The following is an 11004-nucleotide window of genomic DNA, read 5'->3' as shown; positions in this document are numbered from 1 at the left end:
GACTGTCATTGACACTCTTATTTCATGAGTTATATTTTCACAACGAGCAGAGAAGTTAAGAGATAAAAAAATAAACCTCCAAAAAGAATAGGAATATAAATAGTTGAGGAGTCATCATCATCAAAGACTGATATATTGTTATCGAATTGGCACAAGAAGGCCTTTGGAAGGTGAATAGATCATTAAAACATACACCACACAAATAGGAAATGGTGTCAAGTGTAAAATTGACATGATGCCCATATCCTCAAAGAGTTCTTTTATTATGACTTAAAGACTATGAACTGCATTGCCCACTCTCTTAATACTAAATATTTTCAAATTGAGAAAAGCAAAATAATATTATGCTTGTCTAATAATATGCTTTGAAAATATACTTTAGAATATTTTGTCCTATGCCCACCATAACTTTTTATTACATTTTTATAACCTTTGGTGACTTGAAATTTTTATCTTAGGCACCTGAAAATGTATATTATTTATCACTATAACTAACGTCTAATATTTTACCTGTAATCATTTTTAAAGGATTAAAGTACAGGAAGACTCAAACTGAATGAATAATTATGAATGCACAGGGATATAAACACATAAACACCCAACCATTACCTCAATGTGGCTGAACATGAATCTACAGAGTTTATTCTGTGCATTTTTAGGATGAAAATCTGATTTATCATTGAATATTAAGGTCTAATTCTGCATATTGTTGCAGTCCAAAAACAACATGCTTAAAATGTGGTCAATTTTCATGCTGTAGAAGGTGCACACTGAAAATCATGTATTTAGAAACTTTATAAATTCATATATTGAAAGCTCAAGAGGGAATAAATTGTCTACTAAATTCTCATCAACAAAATAACAAAGCCAGTCCTAGTTAGCAGAAAGTACCCAATAATTTGTAATATACAATTTTTGAATTAAATTGTTTAACAAAATACATTAGAACTAGCTATAATAGTTCATTTTTACAGTTTTAATATCTATCAGGAGACTTTATAAAATACATACAATGAGTGAAAACAATTATTATATTCAATAAGTAATTATACCTGTAGTAAATTATTAAATTAAGCACATATCCCAGTTTTAGAAAGTATTTTTGCCTAACAGTTCATCGGATCATTTCTGATAAATAACTCTTATAATTACAATGTCCACTGCAGTTTCAATCAAAATGCTTCAAAGAAACTACAGTTTTAAGGTAGTGTTGAGTTGCCAATGGCAAAATCAGCAGTCAAAACCACCAACCACTGTGAGGAAGAAAGATGAGGCTGTCCACTCCCACGAAGAGTTTCGATTTCAGAAACCCACAGGGCCAGTTCTTGTATCCAACAGGGTGGCTGTGATTGGACTGACTTGATGGCAGTAATTTGATTTTGGGTCCTCTTTCACAGCAGCTCAGTGGGGCCACAGTAAGGGGACTCAAAATTCATCCCCTCTCCCCTCTATTACTTGGAGGTTTCCTAGTAGCAGTGGGTTTATTTAAAAAACAAAAACAAACAACCCAAAGCAAACAAACAATACCTGCCTTTGAGTGGAATTTGACTCACCGTGACTCCATATAAGGTTTCCTAGGCTGTACATCTTTATGGAAATAGAGAACCCCATCTGTTTCCTAGTGTGGATGGTTGTGTTGGAACTGCCAACCATCTAGCTAGAAGTCCAAGGCTTTACATGACAGCACCTTCAAGACTCCAATTTATAAGAGTCTGAAAAAGTTCTTAGGAGACACTTTGAATTTAATGGGAACTTGTCAGTTCAAATAATGAAATTCCATGATACTATGGAATGTCTTCATGAACATTATTTTTTCTTAACTCATTGACACCTATACTTTTTTTTGATAAGTGGTGTTAATTTAAAAACATTTCACCGAACAACCAGTAAAATATTGATTTAAAAACTTTCTATGATACATAGCTTAAAATTCTCCAAATAGAGGTATTGTTGACAATACTTATTTTAAATAATTAAATAAATATCTAACCCTTTCAATGTGCATTTTAAACTTTAATGGAACTTAATACTCAAAATTTAAAGTATTAAAATTTTATCTGATTTACAGAAAAGAAATGCAATTAGAGGATTAAAGGTAAAATTCCACCAGTGTAAAAGTCAATGGATACTTCCACTGAATTGCTTCCAGCAGTTTTGAAACATCAGAAACTCAACCCAACCCATTACTATTGAGTTGACTGTGAGACTTGTAGTCACCTATAGGACAGAATAGAACTGCCCCATAGGATTTCCAAGGCTGTGAGTCATTATGGAAGTAGATCTCCATTCTTATTCACGAAGCTGCTGGTGGGTCTAAACTATCGACCATTGGGATAGCAGTTAAATGCTTTTACCACTGGGTCAGCTAAGGTCTTACAATGTACGTGGAGAAAGAGATGTGTGCATCTGTCTAAATGACAGTGACTCTCTGACAAAGGCAACACATAATACTGCTTCATCAACTTTATGTAGCTTAACAAATAGCACTTAGCAAGCCTTCTGTTAAGAAATCCTTTACATAAATATGAAAATCTCCGACAAAAGAAAATATGTTTTTTTCAAATTACACTTCTTAAGAAAAATCATACTTCTTTTTTTTCACAACTGTGTAGGTAATAATAGTTAAAGTTTTAAACTTTGAATATTCCATGTGATTTGCCATGTCTTTACAGAAAGAATGAGGCAAAAAACACTTAGTACGATTAAATATATCTTATTTAAAAATTAATTTCTGATATTTGTTGTGTGCTCTTGCAAAGAGTACATAGGGCGTTTCTGCAGCCATCAAAAAGGTAAAATCATTTTAGTATCAGATTTGAATTTTCTTCCAATAATCACTTATTCGCCTGGAAATAGTTTCAAGTTTTGATTTCTAGATACACTAGGCATCCTGCTATACATATTTTATCTTTTAACTTTAATATTTCAAACCATTGAGTAATTACAGACTCAGCATGATGGTATCTTCACAGAATCTGTGGAAGTCCTCCGTGCAAAATTAAATTCAAAATTCCCAGTGGACCATCTTGAAAAAACAACCAAAGATGGCTAGAGCTAGGCTTTTGTAGGACTTTCTGCAGACTTGGCCCAGTAGCCATACAGCTGCTGCTGCAGGGATGGCGCCAAGGAAAAAGACATCGGTTGGCACAAAATCTTGTATCTGAAAATAGGATATCAGTGTTGGTAATAATATGGACAAAGAGGTTGAAAATCCTTTAAAAATATTACCCGCTTACGTACTGACAGCTGCTATTACAAGCCCTCCTAGTGTCTGAAAAACGAGCATCCAGCATACTCCCAAAGAAGCCAAGTTGAATATATCTTACCCATGCTGAATGTTTTGTTTCATTTAAGATTTCCTCCAAGTAAATCCCCATAAAGCTACGGAAGAGCATGCTATGAGAACTTCTGTGAGGCTTACAAATTGAGCTGAAAGGTGCTTAGAATCAGCTTCTTGAGAAGCCAAAGACCACTGGCCAAAAGCCACGCCGCCATCAGAATTACTAGGGAGAGCCACTGGTACACACCTCATTCTTTGCTCTGCATAGACACAGAAAATCATGGCGTTGTAAGAAGGTTCAACTGCTATGTGACCTGCATCGGGATTTGGCAGTGCCACATGGAGTGAATTATTCTGAAGAGTGTATATTTCTGATGGAAGAGCATGTTTAAGTGTTTCCACAGGTTTATAAAGAACTTCATCAGGTAGTACTTGATTCTATATTCTTAGAGTACCTTTGCTGTTCTCTGTAGACTTATAACACGTGGGCCATTATCTTCAAGAGTTCAGCTATAACAATGGCAGTAGGAGCTATATCACGAGGTCCCTCTTCCGTTAAAGGCCTAGAATAATACATTGCTAGATCAAACTGATAGTCGCAAAGACCCAGAATCCCAAACATGGCTCCGCTCAGTCCCAGTGCCCCAGCCTATTGGTCCCCACATCCGCTGTGCTGCAGTGCCACCAGCACCACCAGCATCCACTGCCTTCACTACCAACAGGCCAGTGTGGTCTGGGCATTTCTGAGAGTGTTTTTTAAAAGTCATTATGAACCGGCTCATCCACACTTAGGTGCTTATCCAAGATGACAAAGGTATATGTCCACATAAAGATTCATATGCTCCTCTTCTTTCTAATAGCCTCTGGAGGAAATGACACAGGCATCCGTTACTTATGTTCAACTTGTTGATAAGCAACTCATGTATTCAATGAGAAACAAGTCAACAACAAACCTGAATGAACTACTGATAAACAACATTATGAGCTAATCTTAAAATCATTGAGTGAAACTGATTTGACCCATTTTAAAGTTGTTTCAGTTTTTAATATTTTATGCTTTCTTTTTTTTCTGTTTTGTCTAGTCATTGTTGTTGGTGGTGTGTGTGCATGTGTGTGTGTGTTTGCTACAGGATTGTGTTTTGTATGATTTTCTATATTTAAATCCAAGATAGGTAAATCTACATAGCCAGTAACTGGATTGATAATTACATAGGGACATGACAAAGGGGTTTGGGGGACACGAGCCACCAACAATGAGTACCAGGGGAGATGATCTGAAATTGATATTGTGGTGATGATTACACAACTCTACTTAATATGACTGATTAAATTGTTCTATGTGAACGATATTCCAATAAAACTATTTAAAATAATATATAAAGTATCATTCTATTTATATAAACTTATAGAACATGTAGACTGATATATGACAAGAAGTAAATTAGTGGCCTGGAAACAGGAATGGAGGGAGAGATGGATTAACTAAGGGCACAAGAAATTTGTAATTTTCTCTTGTCCAGATTATATTCAGCACAATTCCCCTTATGTTCCTGATAGGTTATACACACTTCCTTTTTTTTGCATTTCCTATCTACATTTATTCCTACATAAGAAAGCTGCTTGGATGTCTGTTTTTTCTACAGGCTACTTTTGCCATCTGTCATAAACATCCATCTGTAATTTACAATTCATCAGGTTGTATTATACTTTTAAACTATTGGACTGTATTGGCCTGCTCACTCAGGATATACCTCACCCCCACCCCCGCTTCTATATGATGCAGAAATTTAATAAAAGTGATTCAGTGAAGACAAAGAACTTTGTCTGAGAAGAGTCACCCAATAAAATTATAGCTTTAATTTTCAGCCTGACCTTTCTTGTAATATGTTTGAAATTTCACAATTTCAAAAGAAGCGGACGATTAACAGAGGAATGCATCACCTCACCCCTACCAAGGGAGATTTTGAAAACCAAGGCTTTGACTTTAATAATCCAACGGCAATAACAACATTTCTGCGTGAGAGTCTGTTCTATGCCTGTAGGAAGAGGGGACTAATCACATGGTCCTTTGGTCATCATTGACAAAGTTACCTCTTGGCTTTTCCTTGCCTTTGAAAGTGGCATAAGTGAGTGTTTCTCAAACTCTGTGATTAATTTTTTTTTACCTGGGACAAATTACCTGGGAAACATATTAAAAGTGAGGTTCTATTACAGTAGATCTGGGGTGGGCTGGAGTTTCTGCCTTTCTAACCAGCTCACAGACTTTAGTCCTTGGACCAAACTTTAGTATCAAGGGCAGCTATCACTAAATGGCACACAAAACTCATATTACTCATGCTTACCTTTGTATTTTTTCTTAGTTAAGAGACAGCAGCACATCTTAGAAGAGTTTCAAGGAGGAACATGAACTTTACTGACAATCAAGTAGTCATCATCAACCCTGTTATCTGATGCTCTTCCCTTGAAGATGAGTTCAACCATGAAGCAGATCCAGATAACAGGGAGAAAGGAAAAAAGATGACAGATATTAGAGAATCTACCCTGTGCTGTGTGTGGAAGACTCCAAGACCAAAAGACAAAACTCACTGCCATTGAGCTGATGCCGATCCCTAGCGGCCCTATAGAACATTATAGAAGTGCCCTTGTACGTTTCTGAGACTGTAACTCTTTACAAGAGAAAAAAGCACCATCTTCCTCCTGTGGAGTGACTGGTGGCTCCAAACTGCTGACCTTGAAGTTAGAAGCCCAATACTAGACAAGGTTTAAAGTGGGTCTTAGGAGAGTATAAGCGATTACATCCTTAGCCTCACTGAAGGTATGAGTATCTTTCTTCTTGATTCTTGACTTATCCATGTGAATCATGTTAGCCAATGAGATGCTGAAAGATATGAGCCAAGTAGAAGCTTAATTTGGACTTGTGCATTGAGACTTTTACCTCTGAATCTTTGCTATTGTCATTAGAAGGATATACGTAGGTGAGTCCACAGGTCTCAGGAGTAGATGGGAGGGGGGCATGGGGAGCACAGCTACGTCCAGCTGAACCTAGTAGAAATCAATTCACCTCGGTCAACCTTCTGACACTGAGAAAGAATGTGACTGTGGTGTAAGCCTCTCAACTCCTGGCTGGTTTGTGACACAGCAATGACTACCTGACACAATGAAGTGGTGTGTCTGATAGAGGAAGACTCACCTAGCGATGGGGAGTGAAGAAGTTTGGGGAAGAATCAAAAGGTGCAGGTACACTAAAAAATGTAAGCACACATATAAAAAGTCATAGTGGCTGACATAAAACAGAGTTTAGAAAAAGGTCAACCATCGATTTAAAAACATTTTTAGTTCATTGTTTTTAGGTCAGTAACATAAGATGAGGGTTGTTTAGTTAATCCATGATCATTTTAATGAACTAATTAAGTAATTAAGTTATTTCTCTCTACCTATTTTTCGCTATCTTGGTTGACTCTAACACTATTCATTTATTTCTTCTCAGCTTGCCTTTGAATGAATACTGTTTTGAGTCAACCGCAACCAGGACTAACATAATCGTAAGTTGCTTTTCTTAATTGAGCTCTTGGCTGCTTGAAACATGGAGATAAGATAGAGAAAAATAAGACAGAGAGAATGCCCTTAACTAATTAATTACTGGACTAATTTCATTAACTAATGAAATTAGAATGAATTAACTCAGAAACCCACATCTTATCATGTTTCTTACCTTTTTGTGATGACAAATCGAGCTTTATTTTCAAATAAGATTAGGATAAAATACATCACACGCAGGAAGCTATGGAAACACGTTCAGTCATTCATTAACTCACTTGTTCATTATTTTACATGTGCTTATTATGTGTCCTCCAGGAACTGATGTTAATCCATGGGACAACTATGTCAATCATTTGAGCATAATCATTCTAATCTTTAGAAAGGGACTTGAGCAGCGAAGTCTTCCAGGCTTGGAAAGAATGGCTATTGGGCATGTAGTCTGGGGCCATCGAACGTTTCTCTGAATAGTAAAGAACATTTGTAATGACATCTGAAAGGATGGGAAGCGTGATCTAGGCAAGTATAACAGTACATGTAAAGGACTGACGTTGGGAGATACTTGGAATTTATCCTGAGTGCATTGGAGAGTCATAGAAGGTTCTCCAATAGGGAACAGCATGATCAGATTTATGTTTTCATAGATTACTATAGTTGAAACATGGTGAATAACAAAAATATTCCACATGAAATAACAAAAGAGAATAAAAGTAGAAGATGACTTTTCCAGCAGTCTAGTAAAATATTAATGTGGAGTATAGTGACAGTAGATTTGGAGAGGCTTGAATGGTTCCTAGGAATATTTAGGGAGTAGAATCAAGAGTTCTTGACAACTGATGGGAGCCTGGTGTTTATGAAAGAAGCAAGGTTGACTTGGAATGTTCTGGTTTCTAAGATTATGAGTACGTTGGCTAGATAAAGGATTTTGGATACATATATGTTGGGGAATTGGATCAAACATTTAGTTTTCTATATGATGATTTTGTATCGGTGGTATATCCAAACAGGAGTATGAATATATTAGGGTGTACCCCCCAAACCTGTAAGTACATATTTTTCTAAGCTAGGTATCTAAATGTTTTTTTTTTTGAAAAACAACTTTATCACCTTCAAAGTGCTCTCCATTACACGTAATACCTTTGTCAAACCTGTGATTCCCTTCTTGAAAACATTCTTCAAACTCATCTGTTTGGATGGCTGACAGCACCTTACTCATTTTTTTCTTTGCCTCTTCTATGTCATCAAATTGCTGTCCTCTCATGTCTCTCTGTATTTGTGGAAACAAAAGAAGTCACATAGTGTGAGGTGAAGCGAGTAAGGTACATGGGACAAGAGAGGCATATTGTATTTGTCGAAAGCTGGTGCACTGAAATGGCTGCGTGAGCAGGTGCATTATTGTGGTGGCAAAACCAATCCACCATCTTCCACAAATCATGCCCTTTTTTTGGTAATACATGGTTACATAATTTTTTCCGAACCTCTAAATAGAAAGCTTGATTAACAGTCTGGCCTGGTGGAACAAATTCCAAATGCACTGAATTGACGTTTTCCTTCTTTGGGGAAGTTGATGGATGTCTAGAACGAGGTTTGTCATCAATTAACATTTCACCTTTTCGGAAGCAAGAATACCACATGTACACTCGATTTTTTGCCATACCACTGTCACTGTCAGCTGTTCAACATCACAACAGTTTCTGTGGCATTTTTCCCAAACTGGAAACAAAATTTCACAGCTACATATTATTCTCTTAAATCGGCCATCACGAAAAACAAGGTTTGATCACTGAAGTAGTTAGTTTATTGTGCCAACCTGGCCGATAAACACATGTGGGGTTAATTGAAGGGCAGAGGGAGAAATGACTCAGTGAGCCTCGCCTTTCTAGTTCTTGGGTCTCTTGCTTTCTGATGGTCAGATCAGTGTGAAGCTGTCTCAGCCAGTTCCTTGCTTCAGCTTACAAGACTCACTTCCTGCAAGGCATCCCTGAGGAGAAGCCGCATGGACCTACCCTGATGCAGACATGGGTGCTTGAGCAGCTGTGTGGAGACCCCTGCCAGCGCTGAGATGCTCACACATTCACTGACTCAGCTTTCCTCCTGCAGTCAGCATCATTGCATCTGTTTTGTGAGATGGAGGAGTACTTTGTGGATTGGTGTTGGGCATATGGGTTAATGGGTTAATGTTGGACTTGTGGGCTTGGGCAGCACTGGGTTGGGATGGTCTCTTGATGCACAGTGAACCTTTACACAAAACTCTCTCTTATACATGAGTTTCTGTGGATTTGTTTCTCTAAAGTACCCAGACTGACACAATCCCCACCACCACCACCATCCCCCACACCAGGAAATGAATAACAGAAATGTTGGTGAAGGGAGACATGAAATAACAACAATAATATATAGTTGATCAAGGATTCACAAGGGTGGGAGGGGGGAAAAAAGAAGCTGATACCAAGGGCTCAAGTCGAGAGAAAATGTTTTGGAAATGTTGACAGCAACATATGTACAAGTACCCTTAATGCATTTGGATGAGGATTGTTATAAGCTTTGTAGAGCCTGCCAATAAAATGATCACTAATAAAATCCCAAACAAACAAGGTTCAAGTGAAACTGCTTTCACACAAAAATTCATTGTGACCAGAGAGAACCTTAGAGAACCTTCCCAGGTGAAGCCACTAGGTGCACTAACTCAGAGTGAGTTTGTCGATGTTGCGGGAAGCATGCATACTACAAAAGCTCTGCCCAGCAGAACATTTTTCTGTTTTGTTTTTTTTTTTTAGTGTGTGCGGGGTACCCTCTCATACAATTGAACATTTTGTTCTTTAACACTGATTTGCAGAAGTCTGAATTGGTTCCATTTGCTGAAAAGTCAATGGTATAAAGTTAAGAAAAGTCAGAAGCAGAATATGAAACTAAGAGAAAAGCCTGTATGTAGACACCCCTTTGGGGGGTCTATCAATCGTTAAAGGAGGATAGGTGACCAAGGGAAGCCCACTGAGAGAAGACCAAGAGTAAAAGGAACACTGTATGGATGCAATGACTTAGGAGACGCAGAGGGTGTGTGTTTGCAGGAAGACCGCGTGGTCCACAATACTGAATGCACCTGAAGAAGCTGACTAGTGAAACAGGTTTGTTGGATTTGGCAACAAGGAAGTCATTAATAAGCTTGGTGATTTTGTGATTCTGGATTTTAGATTTTGACTTTTTGAGGTGTGTAGCATTCTTCATAAATCCCACCAAAAGGATGTGATTTGGAAACCCACTAAGTGAACTGGACCTTACTGTAAACATACCTGTTACAATTTGAAGGAACTGAAATACTCCTGTGGATTTAAACCTGAAACACCCAATGTGTTTCCAAGTTAACTTGGAAGGCCTTGCATTTGGTTCAAATCTCTGTTACTTTGAGACTGGTTAGTAACATACATTTGTAATTTTCATATTTTCTTTGATTTTTATGATATGTCATCGTTCTACAGACAAGAACTTTGACTTAATTAGAAAGTGTTATTGAAATTGTTGCCTTCAAAAAAGTAACCGTCTAAGTGAGGCATCAAGTAAGTCTACATGGAGGAGGCTCACTAGCCTGTGTAATACAAGGATTATATATAATATAATCCAACTACAAAAGCTAGAATGACATCAGAGCTTGAATTGTGAATACGTGGCTTGCAGAAGGCTACGAATGAAATAGAAAACCGATGATCCATTTTCAGGATTCACACATAGATTAATTCTCAGGTGAATTCTCTCTGACTATAGGCGAGGGTTTTGAATAGCCTTGCTATTATGCACGGTGCGTTGAAAAGTGGATTATTTTAGATCCAATTAGGTTAATATTTAACACCTTAAAATGTTCTCTCTCATTTGACTCATTTTAAAGTTGTACTAGTTCTTAATATTCTTCTCTTTCTTTTGAATTGAGGGTTGTCTCTATTTTACTTTGCTATTATTGCTGGGATTTGGGGTTGTTGTTTACATTTCTACATAGGAAGCCAAGTATAGGTAACTATAGAGACAATCACGGAATCTATCAATTCTTTTCTACGGGGTGTGGCAGGGGAGGTTGGGCAGAATCCAGCACTAATAACAATTTGTATGAGAATGAACAATGTGCTCTAAAATTGATTGTAATAGTGATTGTAGAACCCTTCTTAATATGATTCAACTATTGAATTTTTTGGTCTGTG

The 11004-nt window shown here is 37.3% G+C and overlaps 1 pseudogene; it reads right to left on the bottom strand.

Annotated features, from left to right (window-relative positions):
- Positions 1-3004: 3004 nt before the first annotated feature.
- LOC142451702 (UDP-N-acetylglucosamine transporter-like) lies at positions 3005-3902 on the bottom strand (annotated as a pseudogene).
- Positions 3903-11004: the final 7102 nt, after the last annotated feature.

Source organism: Tenrec ecaudatus, chromosome 6 (genome assembly GCF_050624435.1).
Source record: "Tenrec ecaudatus isolate mTenEca1 chromosome 6, mTenEca1.hap1, whole genome shotgun sequence".
NCBI lineage: Eukaryota > Metazoa > Chordata > Mammalia > Afrosoricida > Tenrecidae > Tenrec > Tenrec ecaudatus.
Note: the sequence above shows the minus strand (reverse complement) of the source record. Positions and strands in the feature narration are given on the sequence as shown.